Genomic DNA, 11,427 nt, shown 5'->3' with positions numbered 1-11,427 from the left:
ATATGAATGTGTGTATATTATAGAGCCTGCAAGATGCAGATGTGTATATGAATGTGTGTATATTATAGAGCCTGCAAGATGCAGGTGTGTATACAAAAGTGTGTATTATAGAGCATGCAACATGCAGGTGTGTATACAAAAGTGTGTGTATATTATAGAGCCTGCAAGGTGCAGGTGTGTATACAAAAGTGTGTATTATAGAGCCTGCAAGGTGCAGATGTGTATACAAAAGTGTGTATTATAGAGCCTGCAAGGTGCAGATGTGTATACAAAAGTGTTTATTATAGAGCCTGCAAGGTGCAGGTGTGTATACAAAAGTGTGTTTATTATAGAGCCTGCAAGGTGCAGGTGTGTATACAAAAGTGTGTATATTATAGAGCCTGCAACATGCAGGTGTGTATTATAGAGCCTGCAACATGCAGGTGTGTATACAAAAGTGTGTATTATAGAGCCTGCAACATGCAGGTGTGTATACAAAAGTGTGTGTATATTATAGAGCCTGCAAGGTGCAGGTGTGTATACAAAAGTGTGTATTATAGAGCCTGCAAGGTGCAGGTGTGTATACAAAAGTGTGTATTATAGAGCCTGCAAGGTGCAGATGTGTATACAAAAGTGTGTATATTATAGAGCCTGCAAGGTGCAGGTGTGTATACAAAAGTGTGTTTATTATAGAGCCTGCAAGGTGCAGGTGTGTATACAAAAGTGTGTATTATAGAGCCTGCAAGGTGCAGATGTGTATACAAAAGTGTGTATTATAGAGCCTGCAAGGTGCAGATGTGTATACAAAAGTGTTTATTATAGAGCCTGCAAGGTGCAGGTGTGTATACAAAAGTGTGTATTATAGAGCCTGCAAGGTGCAGATGTGTATACAAAAGTGTGTTTATTATAGAGCCTGCAAGGTGCAGGTGTGTATACAAAAGTGTGTGTATTATAGAGCCTGCAAGGTGCAGGTGTGTATACAAAAGTGTGTGTATTATAGAGCCTGCAAGGTGCAGATGTGTATACAAAAGTGTGTGTATTATAGAGCCTGCAAGGTGCAGGTGTGTATACAAAAGTGTGTGTATTATAGAGCCTGCAAGGTGCAGGTGTGTATACAAAAGTGTGTATATTATAGAGCCTGCAAGGTGCAGGTGTGTATACAAAAGTGTGTATATTATAGAGCCTGCAAGGTGCAGGTGTGTATACAAAAGTGTGTGTATTATAGAGCCTGCAAGGTGCAGGTGTGTATACAAAAGTGTGTGTATTATAGAGCCTGCAAGGTGCAGATGTGTATACAAAAGTGTGTGTATTATAGAGCCTGCAAGGTGCAGGTGTGTATACAAAAGTGTGTTTATTATAGAGCCTGCAAGGTGCAGGTGTGTATACAAAAGTGTGTGTATTATAGAGCCTGCAAGGTGCAGGTGTGTATACAAAAGTGTGTGTATTATAGAGCCTGCAAGGTGCAGATGTGTATACAAAAGTGTGTGTATTATAGAGCCTGCAAGGTGCAGGTGTGTATACAAAAGTGTGTGTATTATAGAGCCTGCAAGGTGCAGGTGTGTATACAAAAGTGTGTATATTATAGAGCCTGCAAGGTGCAGGTGTGTATACAAAAGTGTGTATATTATAGAGCCTGCAAGGTGCAGGTGTGTATACAAAAGTGTGTATATTATAGAGCCTGCAAGGTGCAGGTGTGTATACAAAAGTGTGTATTATAGAGCCTGCAAGGTGCAGGTGTGTATACAAAAGTGTGTATTATAGAGCCTGCAAGGTGCAGATGTGTATACAAAAGTGTGTATATTATAGAGCCTGCAAGGTGCAGGTGTGTATACAAAAGTGTGTTTATTATAGAGCCTGCAAGGTGCAGGTGTGTATACAAAAGTGTGTATTATAGAGCCTGCAAGGTGCAGATGTGTATACAAAAGTGTGTATTATAGAGCCTGCAAGGTGCAGATGTGTATACAAAAGTGTTTATTATAGAGCCTGCAAGGTGCAGGTGTGTATACAAAAGTGTGTATTATAGAGCCTGCAAGGTGCAGATGTGTATAGAAAAGTGTGTATTATAGAGCCTGCAAGGTGCAGATGTGTATACAAAAGTGTGTGTATTATAGAGCCTGCAAGGTGCAGGTGTGTATACAAAAGTGTGTGTATTATAGAGCCTGCAAGGTGCAGGTGTGTATACAAAAGTGTGTTTATTATAGAGCCTGCAAGGTGCAGGTGTGTATACAAAAGTGTGTGTATTATAGAGCCTGCAAGGTGCAGGTGTGTATACAAAAGTGTGTGTATTATAGAGCCTGCAAGGTGCAGGTGTGTATACAAAAGTGTGTGTATTATAGAGCCTGCAAGGTGCAGGTGTGTATACAAAAGTGTGTATATTATAGAGCCTGCAAGGTGCAGGTGTGTATACAAAAGTGTGTATATTATAGAGCCTGCAAGGTGCAGGTGTGTATACAAAAGTGTGTGTATTATAGAGCCTGCAAGGTGCAGGTGTGTATACAAAAGTGTGTGTATTATAGAGCCTGCAAGGTGCAGATGTGTATACAAAAGTGTGTGTATTATAGAGCCTGCAAGGTGCAGATGTGTATACAAAAGTGTGTTTATTATAGAGCCTGCAAGGTGCAGGTGTGTATACAAAAGTGTGTGTATTATAGAGCCTGCAAGGTGCAGGTGTGTATACAAAAGTGTGTGTATTATAGAGCCTGCAAGGTGCAGATGTGTATACAAAAGTGTGTGTATTATAGAGCCTGCAAGGTGCAGGTGTGTATACAAAAGTGTGTGTATTATAGAGCCTGCAAGGTGCAGGTGTGTATACAAAAGTGTGTATTATAGAGCCTGCAAGGTGCAGATGTGTATACAAAAGTGTTTATTATAGAGCCTGCAAGGTGCAGATGTGTATAGAAAAGTGTGTATTATAGAGCCTGCAAGGTGCAGGTGTGTATACAAAAGTGTGTGTATTATAGAGCCTGCAAGGTGCAGGTGTGTATACAAAAGTGTGTTTATTATAGAGCCTGCAAGGTGCAGGTGTGTATACAAAAGTGTGTGTATTATAGAGCCTGCAAGGTGCAGATGTGTATACAAAAGTGTGTGTATTATAGAGCCTGCAAGGTGCAGGTGTGTATACAAAAGTGTGTGTATTATAGAGCCTGCAAGGTGCAGGTGTGTATACAAAAGTGTGTATATTATAGAGCCTGCAAGGTGCAGGTGTGTATACAAAAGTGTGTATATTATAGAGCCTGCAAGGTGCAGGTGTGTATACAAAAGTGTGTGTATTATAGAGCCTGCAAGGTGCAGGTGTGTATACAAAAGTGTGTGTATTATAGAGCCTGCAAGGTGCAGATGTGTATACAAAAGTGTGTTTATTATAGAGCCTGCAAGGTGCAGGTGTGTATACAAAAGTGTGTGTATTATAGAGCCTGCAAGGTGCAGGTGTATACAAAAGTGTGTGTATTATAGAGCCTGCAAGGTGCAGATGTGTATACAAAAGTGTGTGTATTATAGAGCCTGCAAGGTGCAGGTGTGTATACAAAAGTGTGTGTATTATAGAGCCTGCAAGGTGCAGGTGTGTATACAAAAGTGTGTATATTATAGAGCCTGCAAGGTGCAGGTGTGTATACAAAAGTGTGTATATTATAGAGCCTGCAAGGTGCAGGTGTGTATACAAAAGTGTGTGTATTATAGAGCCTGCAAGGTGCAGGTGTGTATACAAAAGTGTGTATATTATAGAGCCTGCAAGGTGCAGGTGTGTATACAAAAGTGTGTATATTATAGAGCCTGCAAGGTGCAGGTGTGTATACAAAAGTGTGTTTATTATAGAGCCTGCAAGGTGCAGGTGTGTATACAAAAGTGTGTATATTATAGAGCCTGCAAGGTGCAGGTGTGTATACAAAAGTGTGTATATTATAGAGCCTGCAAGGTGCAGGTGTGTATACAAAAGTGTGTTTATTATAGAGCCTGCAAGGTGCAGGTGTGTATACAAAAGTGTGTATATTATAGAGCCTGCAAGGTGCAGGTGTGTATACAAAAGTGTGTTTATTATAGAGCCTGCAAGGTGCAGGTGTGTATACAAAAGTGTGTGTATTATAGAGCCTGCAAGGTGCAGGGGTGTATAGAAAAGGGTGTATTATAGAGCCTGCAAGGTGCAGGTGTGTATACAAAAGTGTGTGTATTATAGAGCCTGCAAGGTGCAGGGGTGTATAGAAAAGGGTGTATTATAGAGCCTGCAAGGTGCAGGTGTGTATACAAAAGTGTGTGTATTATAGAGCCTGCAAGGTGCAGGTGTGTATACAAAAGTGTGTATATTATAGAGCCTGCAAGGTGCAGGTGTGTATACAAAAGTGTGTATATTATAGAGCCTGCAAGGTGCAGGTGTGTATACAAAAGTGTGTATATTATAGAGCCTGCAAGGTGCAGGTGTGTATACAAAAGTGTGTATATTATAGCGCCTGCAAGGTGCAGGTGTGTATACAAAAGTGTGTGTATTATAGAGCCTGCAAGGTGCAGGTGTGTATACAAAAGTGTGTGTATTATAGAGCCTGCAAGGTGCAGGTGTGTATACAAAAGTGTGTGTATTATAGAGCCTGCAAGGTGCAGGTGTGTATACAAAAGTGTGTATATTATAGAGCCTGCAAGGTGCAGGTGTGTATACAAAAGTGTGTGTATTATAGAGCCTGCAAGGTGCAGGTGTGTATACAAAAGTGTGTGTATTATAGAGCCTGCAAGGTGCAGGGGTGTATAGAAAAGGATGTATTATAGAGCCTGCAAGGTGCAGGTGTGTATACAAAAGTGTGTATATTATAGAGCCTGCAAGGTGCAGGTGTGTATACAAAAGTGTGTGTATTATAGAGCCTGCAAGGTGCAGGTGTGTATACAAAAGTGTGTTTATTATAGAGCCTGCAAGGTGCAGGGGTGTATAGAAAAGGGTGTATTATAGAGCCTGCAAGGTGCAGGTGTGTATACAAAAGTGTGTATATTATAGAGCCTGCAAGGTGCAGGTGTGTATACAAAAGTGTGTGTATTATAGAGCCTGCAAGGTGCAGGTGTGTATACAAAAGTGTGTTTATTATAGAGCCTGCAAGGTGCAGGTGTGTATACAAAGAAGGGAATTTTGTTACTTACCGTAAATTCCTTTTCTTCTAGCTCCTATTGGGAGACCCAGACGATTGGGTGTATAGCACTGCCTCCGGAGGCCACACAAAGCAATTACACTAAAAAGTGTAAGGCCCCTCCCCTTCTGGCTATACACCCCCAGTGGGATCACTGGCTCACCAGTTTTAGTGCAAAAGCAAGAAGGAGGAAAGCCAATAACTGGTTTAAACAAATTCACTCCGAAGTAACCTCGGAGAATTGAAAACCGTTCAACATGAACAACATGTGTACCCGAAAAACAACCAAAAATCCCGAAGGACAACAGGGCGGGTGCTGGGTCTCCCAATAGGAGCTAGAAGAAAAGGAATTTACGGTAAGTAACAAAATTCCCTTCTTCTTCGGCGCTCCATTGGGAGACCCAGACGATTGGGACGTCCAAAAGCTGTCCCTGGGTGGGTAAAGAATACCTCATGTTAGAGCTGCAAGACAGCCCTCCCCTATATGGAGGCAACTGCCGCCTGCAGGACTCTTCTACCTAGGCTGGCGTCCGCCGAAGCATAGGTATGCACCTGATAATGTTTGGTGAAAGTGTGCAGACTCGACCAGGTAGCTGCCTGGCACACCTGTTGAGCCGTAGCCTGGTGTCGCAATGCCCAGGACGCACCCACGGCTCTGGTAGAATGGGCCTTCAGCCCTGATGGAACCGGAAGCCCAGCAGAACGGTAGGCTTCAAGAATTGGTTCTTTGATCCATCGAGCCAGGGTGGCCTTAGAAGCCTGCGACCATTTGCGCTTACCAGCGACAAGGACAAAGAGTGCATCCGAACGGCGCAAGGGCGCCGTGCGGGAAATGTAGATTCTGAGTGCTCTCACCAGATCCAACAAATGTAAATCCTTCTCATACCGATGAACTGCATGAGGACAAAACGAAGGCAAAGAGATATCCTGATTAAGATGAAAAGAGGATACCACCTTCGGGAGAAACTCCTGAATGGGGCGCAGCACTACCTTGTCCTGGTGGAAGACCAGGAAGGGAGCCTTGGATGATAGCGCTGCCAGCTCAGACACTCTCCGAAGAGATGTGATCGCTACCAGAAAAGCCACTTTCTGTGATAGTCTAGAAAGTGAAACCTCCCTCAGAGGCTCGAAGGGCGGCTTCTGGAGGGCAACTAGTACCCTGTTCAGATCCCATGGATCTAACGGCTGCTTGTACGGGGGTACGATATGGCAAACCCCCTGTAGGAACGTGCGCACCTTAGGAAGGCGTGCCAAACGCCTCTGAAAAAAGACGGATAGCGCCGAGACCTGACCTTTAAGGGAGCCGAGCGACAAACCTTTTTCTAACCCAGATTGCAGGAAAGAAAGAAAGGTAGGCAATGCAAATGGCCAGGGAGACACTCCCTGAGCAGAGCACCAGGATAAGAATATCCTCCACGTTCTGTGGTAGATCTTAGCGGACGTGGGCTTCCTAGCCTGTCTCATGGTGGCAACGACCCCTTGGGACAATCCTGAAGACGCTAGGATCCAGGACTCAATGGCCACACAGTCAGGTTCAGGGCCGCAGAATTCCGATGGAAAAACGGCCCTTGGGACAGTAAGTCTGGTCGGTCTGGTAGTGCCCACGGTTGGCCGACCGTGAGCTGCCACAGATCCGGATACCACGCCCTCCTCGGCCAGTCTGGGGCGACGAGTATGACGCGGCTGCAATCGGATCTGATCTTGCGTAGCACTCTGGGCAAGAGTGCCAGAGGTGGAAACACATAAGGGAGCCGGAACTGCGACCAATCTTGCACTAGGGCGTCTGCCGCCAGCGCTCTTTGATCGCGAGACCGTGCCATGAAGGTTGGGACCTTGTTGTTGTGCCGGGACGCCATGAGGTCGACGTCCGGCCTTCCTCATCGGCGACAGATTTCCTGAAACACGTCTGGGTGAAGGGACCATTCCCCTGCGTCCATGCCCTGGCGACTGAGGAAGTCTGCTTCCCAGTTTTCTACGCCGGGGATGTGAACTGCGGATATGGTGGAGGCCGTGGCTTCCACCCACATCAGAATCCGCCGGACTTCCTGGAAGGCTTGCCGACTGCGTGTCCCCCCTTGGTGGTTGATGTATGCCACCGCTGTGGAGTTGTCCGACTGAATTCGGATCTGCCTTCCTTCCAGCCACTGCTGGAAGGCTAGTAGGGCAAGATACACTGCTCTGATTTCCAGAACATTGATCTGAAGGGTGGACTCCTGCTGAGTCCACGTACCCTGAGCCCTGTGGTGGAGAAAAACTGCTCCCCACCCTGACAGACTCGCGTCTGTCGTGACCACCGCCCAAGACGGTGGTAGGAAGGATCTTCCCTGTGATAATGAGGTGGGAAGAAGCCACCACTGCAGAGAGTCCTTGGCCGTCTGGGAAAGGGAGACTTTCCTGTCCAGGGATGTTGACTTCCCGTCCCATTGGCGGAGAATGTCCCATTGAAGTGGGCGCAGATGAAACTGCGCAAACGGAACCGCTTCCATTGCCGCCACCATCTTCCCGAGGAAGTGCATGAGGCGTCTTAAGGAGTGCGACTGACTTTGAAGGAGAGCCTGCACCCCAGTCTGTAGTGACCTCTGCTTGTCCAGCGGAAGCTTCACTATCGCTGAGAGAGTATGAAACTCCATGCCAAGATACGTTAGTGATTGGGTCGGTGACAGATTTGACTTTGAGAAGTTGATGATCCACCCGAACGTCTGGAGAGTCTCCAGTGCAACATTCAGGCTGAGTTGGCATGCCTCCTGAGAGGGTGCCTTGACAAGTAGATCGTCCAAGTAAGGGATCACAGAGTGTCCCTGAGAGTGCAAGACTGCTACCACTGCCGCCATGACCTTGGTGAACACCCGTGGGGCTGTCGCCAGACCAAATGGCAGAGCTACGAACTGAAGATGGTCGTCTCCTATCACGAAGCGTAGAAAGCGTTGGTGCTCTGTAGCAATCGGCACGTGGAGATAAGCATCTTTGATGTCTATTGATGCTAGGAAATCTCCTTGAGACATTGAGGCAATGACTGAGCGGAGGGATTCCATCCGGAACCGCCTGGCGTTCACATGCTTGTTGAGCAGTTTTAGGTCCAGAACAGGACGGAATGAGCCGTCCTTTATTGGCACCACAAAGAGATTGGAGTAAAAACCTTGACCTCGTTCCTGAAGAGGAACAGGGACCACCACTCCTTCTGCTCTTAGAGAATTCACCGCCTGCAGAAGGGCATCTGCTCGGTCGGGATGTGGGGAAGTTCTGAAGAACCGAGGCGGAGGCCGAGTACTGAACTCTATCCTGTACCCGTGAGACAAAATGTCTGTTACCCACCGGTCTTTGACCTGTGGCAGCCAAATGTCGCAAAAGCGGGAGAGCCTGCCACCGACCGAGGATGCGGAGGGAGGCGGCCGAAAGTCATGAGGCAGCCGCCTTGGAAGCGGTACCTCCGGTTGCTTTCTTGGGGCGTGAGTGAGCCCGCCAGGAATCAGAGCTCCTTTGCTCTTTCTGAGTCCCTTTGGACGAGGAGAATTGGGGCTTGCCCGAGCCTCGAAAGGACCGAAACTTTGACTGCCACTTCCTCTGTGGAGGTTTGCTTGATCTTCTCCAGATAATGGCAAGCTGGTTAAACATTTTTTAGAAGCAGAATCTGCTTTCCATTCCTTTAACCACAAGGCTCTGCGCAAAACTACAGAGTTGGCGGATGCCATTGAGGTACGGCTCGTAGAGTCCAGTACCGCATTGATAGCGTAGGTCGCAAACGCAGACATTTGCGTAGTTAGGGACGCCACTTGCGGCACTGCTGGACGTATGAGAGAGTCCACCTGTGCCAGACCAGCTGAAATAGCTTGGAGCGCCCACACGGCCGCGAATGCTGGAGCAAACGACGCGCCGATAGCTTCATAGACAGATTTCAACCAAAGGTCCATCTGTCTGTCATTGGCATCTTTAAGTGAAGCCCCATCCTCCACTGCAACTATGGATCTAGCTGCAAGCCTGGATATTGGAGGGTCCACTTTTGGACACTGGGTCCAGCGTTTGACCACGTCAGGGGGAAAAGGATAACGTGTATCCTTAAGGCGTTTAGAAAAACGCTTGTCCGGATAAGTATTGTGTTTCTGGATGGATTCTCTGAAGTCAGAGTGGTCCAGAAAAGTACTCAATTTACGCTTGGGATACAGAAAATGGAATTTCTCCTGCTGTGCAGCTGCCTCCTCTGCAGAAGGGGCTGGGGGAGAAATATCCAACAGCCTATTGATGGCCGCTATAAGGTCATTTACCATGGCGTCACCATCTGGCGTATCCAAATTGAGTGCGGCGTCAGGACCAGACTCCTGATCACCCACCTCTGAACCCTCATATAGGGACCCTTCTCGCTGAGACCGTGATCCGCGTGATGACGTGGAGGGTCTCTCCCAGCGAGCTCGCTTAGGCGGACTGGGACTGTCATCGGAGTCAGAGCCCTCAGCCTGTGATGCCTGGGACCCCCTTGAAGTACGGATTAGTTCCAACTGAGGGGGACCGGGGAACATAGACACAGCAGTGTCTATGGTCTGAGCAACTGGCCTGGACTGCAAGGTCTCCAGGATTTTTGTCATAGTCACAGACATTTTATCAGCAAAGACTGCAAATTCTGTCCCCGTCACCGGGGCAGGGTTCACAGGCGCCTCTGCCTGGGCTACCACCACAATAGGCTCTGGCTGACGAAGTGCCACTGGGACTGAACATTGCACACAATGAGAGTCGTTGGAGCCTGCTGGTAGATTAGCCCCACATGCTGTACAAGCAGTGTATACAGCCCGTGCCTTGGCACCCTTGCGTTTTGCGGATGACATGCTGTTGTCTCCTCAAAGCAATATAGGGTGTACAGCCAAGAAGCGACCTTACAGTGCAGTATATAAATATATCTAGACACAGCAGTGTCTATGGTACAGCGAAAAATATAACACTGTGGCACTAGTGGGGCCGCACGTATGTGCTGCTTACCGCCCGCTTAGCGCGGGTGTGTGGTCGCCAGAAACCCCTAGCCCGGGTCCCCCAGAGCCTGCGTCCGTTCTCCAGCCAGACTGCATGTGTATAATGGCTGCCGGCGTCCTGGGGAGCTGCAAGCCTGGGGGCGGGCCTAGGGCGTGCACAGAGAAAAAGCGCGAAGCCTGTGTCCTACTGTGCTCAGTGAGAGGGCTGGAGCATGTAAATCGTGCTCCAGCCCTCGGCGCTGCCGATTGAACAACGTCTCTCCCCTACCCTGATTGACAGGGTGGGGGGCGTTAACGAAGCGGAGCTAGGCCGCAGAAAGCCGGGGACTAAAGTTAGAAGCGCCGCCGCCGTAAAAGCGCGGTCGGCGCGTCCCCGGCGCACTATAAGTCGCAGCTGCGCCGCCGCTCCAGGGGCGGTCGGCGCGGCGATCCACACACATAAAGTCCCCCAGTAATCTGCGGGGACTATAAGCCCAGCGCACAGCGCTACAGTCCCCGGCGCACTAGCACACCCAGCAAGCCTGGGGTGTGCGTGGCCTGCCATACGGGGACACAGAGTACCTGAAAGTTGCAGGGCCTTGTCCCTGAACGGCACTCCCGCTCCACATCCAGCAGGTTCTATGGGTCTGTGGATGGAGCCCGGCCTCAGGGCTTGGTGGCCGGTAAGATCCCACTTCCTCAGAGCCCTTCAGGGGGATGGGGAAGGAAAAACAGCATGTGGGCTCCAGCCTCCGTACCCGCAATGGGTACCTCAACCTTACAAACCACAAGTGGGGTGAGAAGGGAGCATGCTGGGGGCCCTAGTATGGGCCCTCTTTTCTTCCATCCGATATAGTCAGCAGCTACTGCTGACTAAACAGTGGAGCTATGCGTGGATGTCTGACCTTCGCACAAAGCAGAAAACTGGTGAGCCAGTGATCCCACTGGGGGTGTATAGCCAGAAGGGGAGGGGCCTTACACTTTTTAGTGTAATTGCTTTGTGTGGCCTCCGGAGGCAGTGCTATACACCCAATCGTCTGGGTCTCCCAATGGAGCGCCGAAGAAAGTGTGTATATTATAGAGCCTGCAAGGTGCAGGTGTGTATACAAAAGTGTGTTTATTATAGAGCCTGCAAGGTGCAGGTGTGTATACAAAAGTGTGTGTATTATAGAGCCTGCAAGGTGCAGGTGTGTATACAAAAGTGTGTGTATTATAGAGCCTGCAAGGTGCAGGGGTGTATAGAAAAGGGTGTATTATAGAGCCTGCAAGGTGCAGGTGTGTATACAAAAGTGTGTGTATTATAGAGCCTGCAAGGTGCAGATGTGTATACAAAAGTGTGTGTATTATAGAGCCTGCAAGGTGCAGGTGTGTATACAAAAGTGTGTGTATTATAGAGCCTGCAAGGTGCAGGG

At 48.1% G+C, this 11,427-nt stretch overlaps 1 protein-coding gene across 1 annotated transcript in view; it reads right to left on the bottom strand.

Annotated features, from left to right (window-relative positions):
• The window catches only part of RHOQ (ras homolog family member Q), a 75,857-nt gene that overhangs the window by 2,895 nt on the left and 61,535 nt on the right, over positions 1 to 11,427 (bottom strand). The window lies entirely within an intron of this gene.

The sequence above is a fragment of the Anomaloglossus baeobatrachus genome, chromosome 3, assembly GCF_048569485.1.
Source record: "Anomaloglossus baeobatrachus isolate aAnoBae1 chromosome 3, aAnoBae1.hap1, whole genome shotgun sequence".
Taxonomy (NCBI): Eukaryota; Metazoa; Chordata; class Amphibia; order Anura; family Aromobatidae; genus Anomaloglossus; species Anomaloglossus baeobatrachus.
This window is presented reverse-complemented; position numbering and strand designations above follow the sequence as displayed.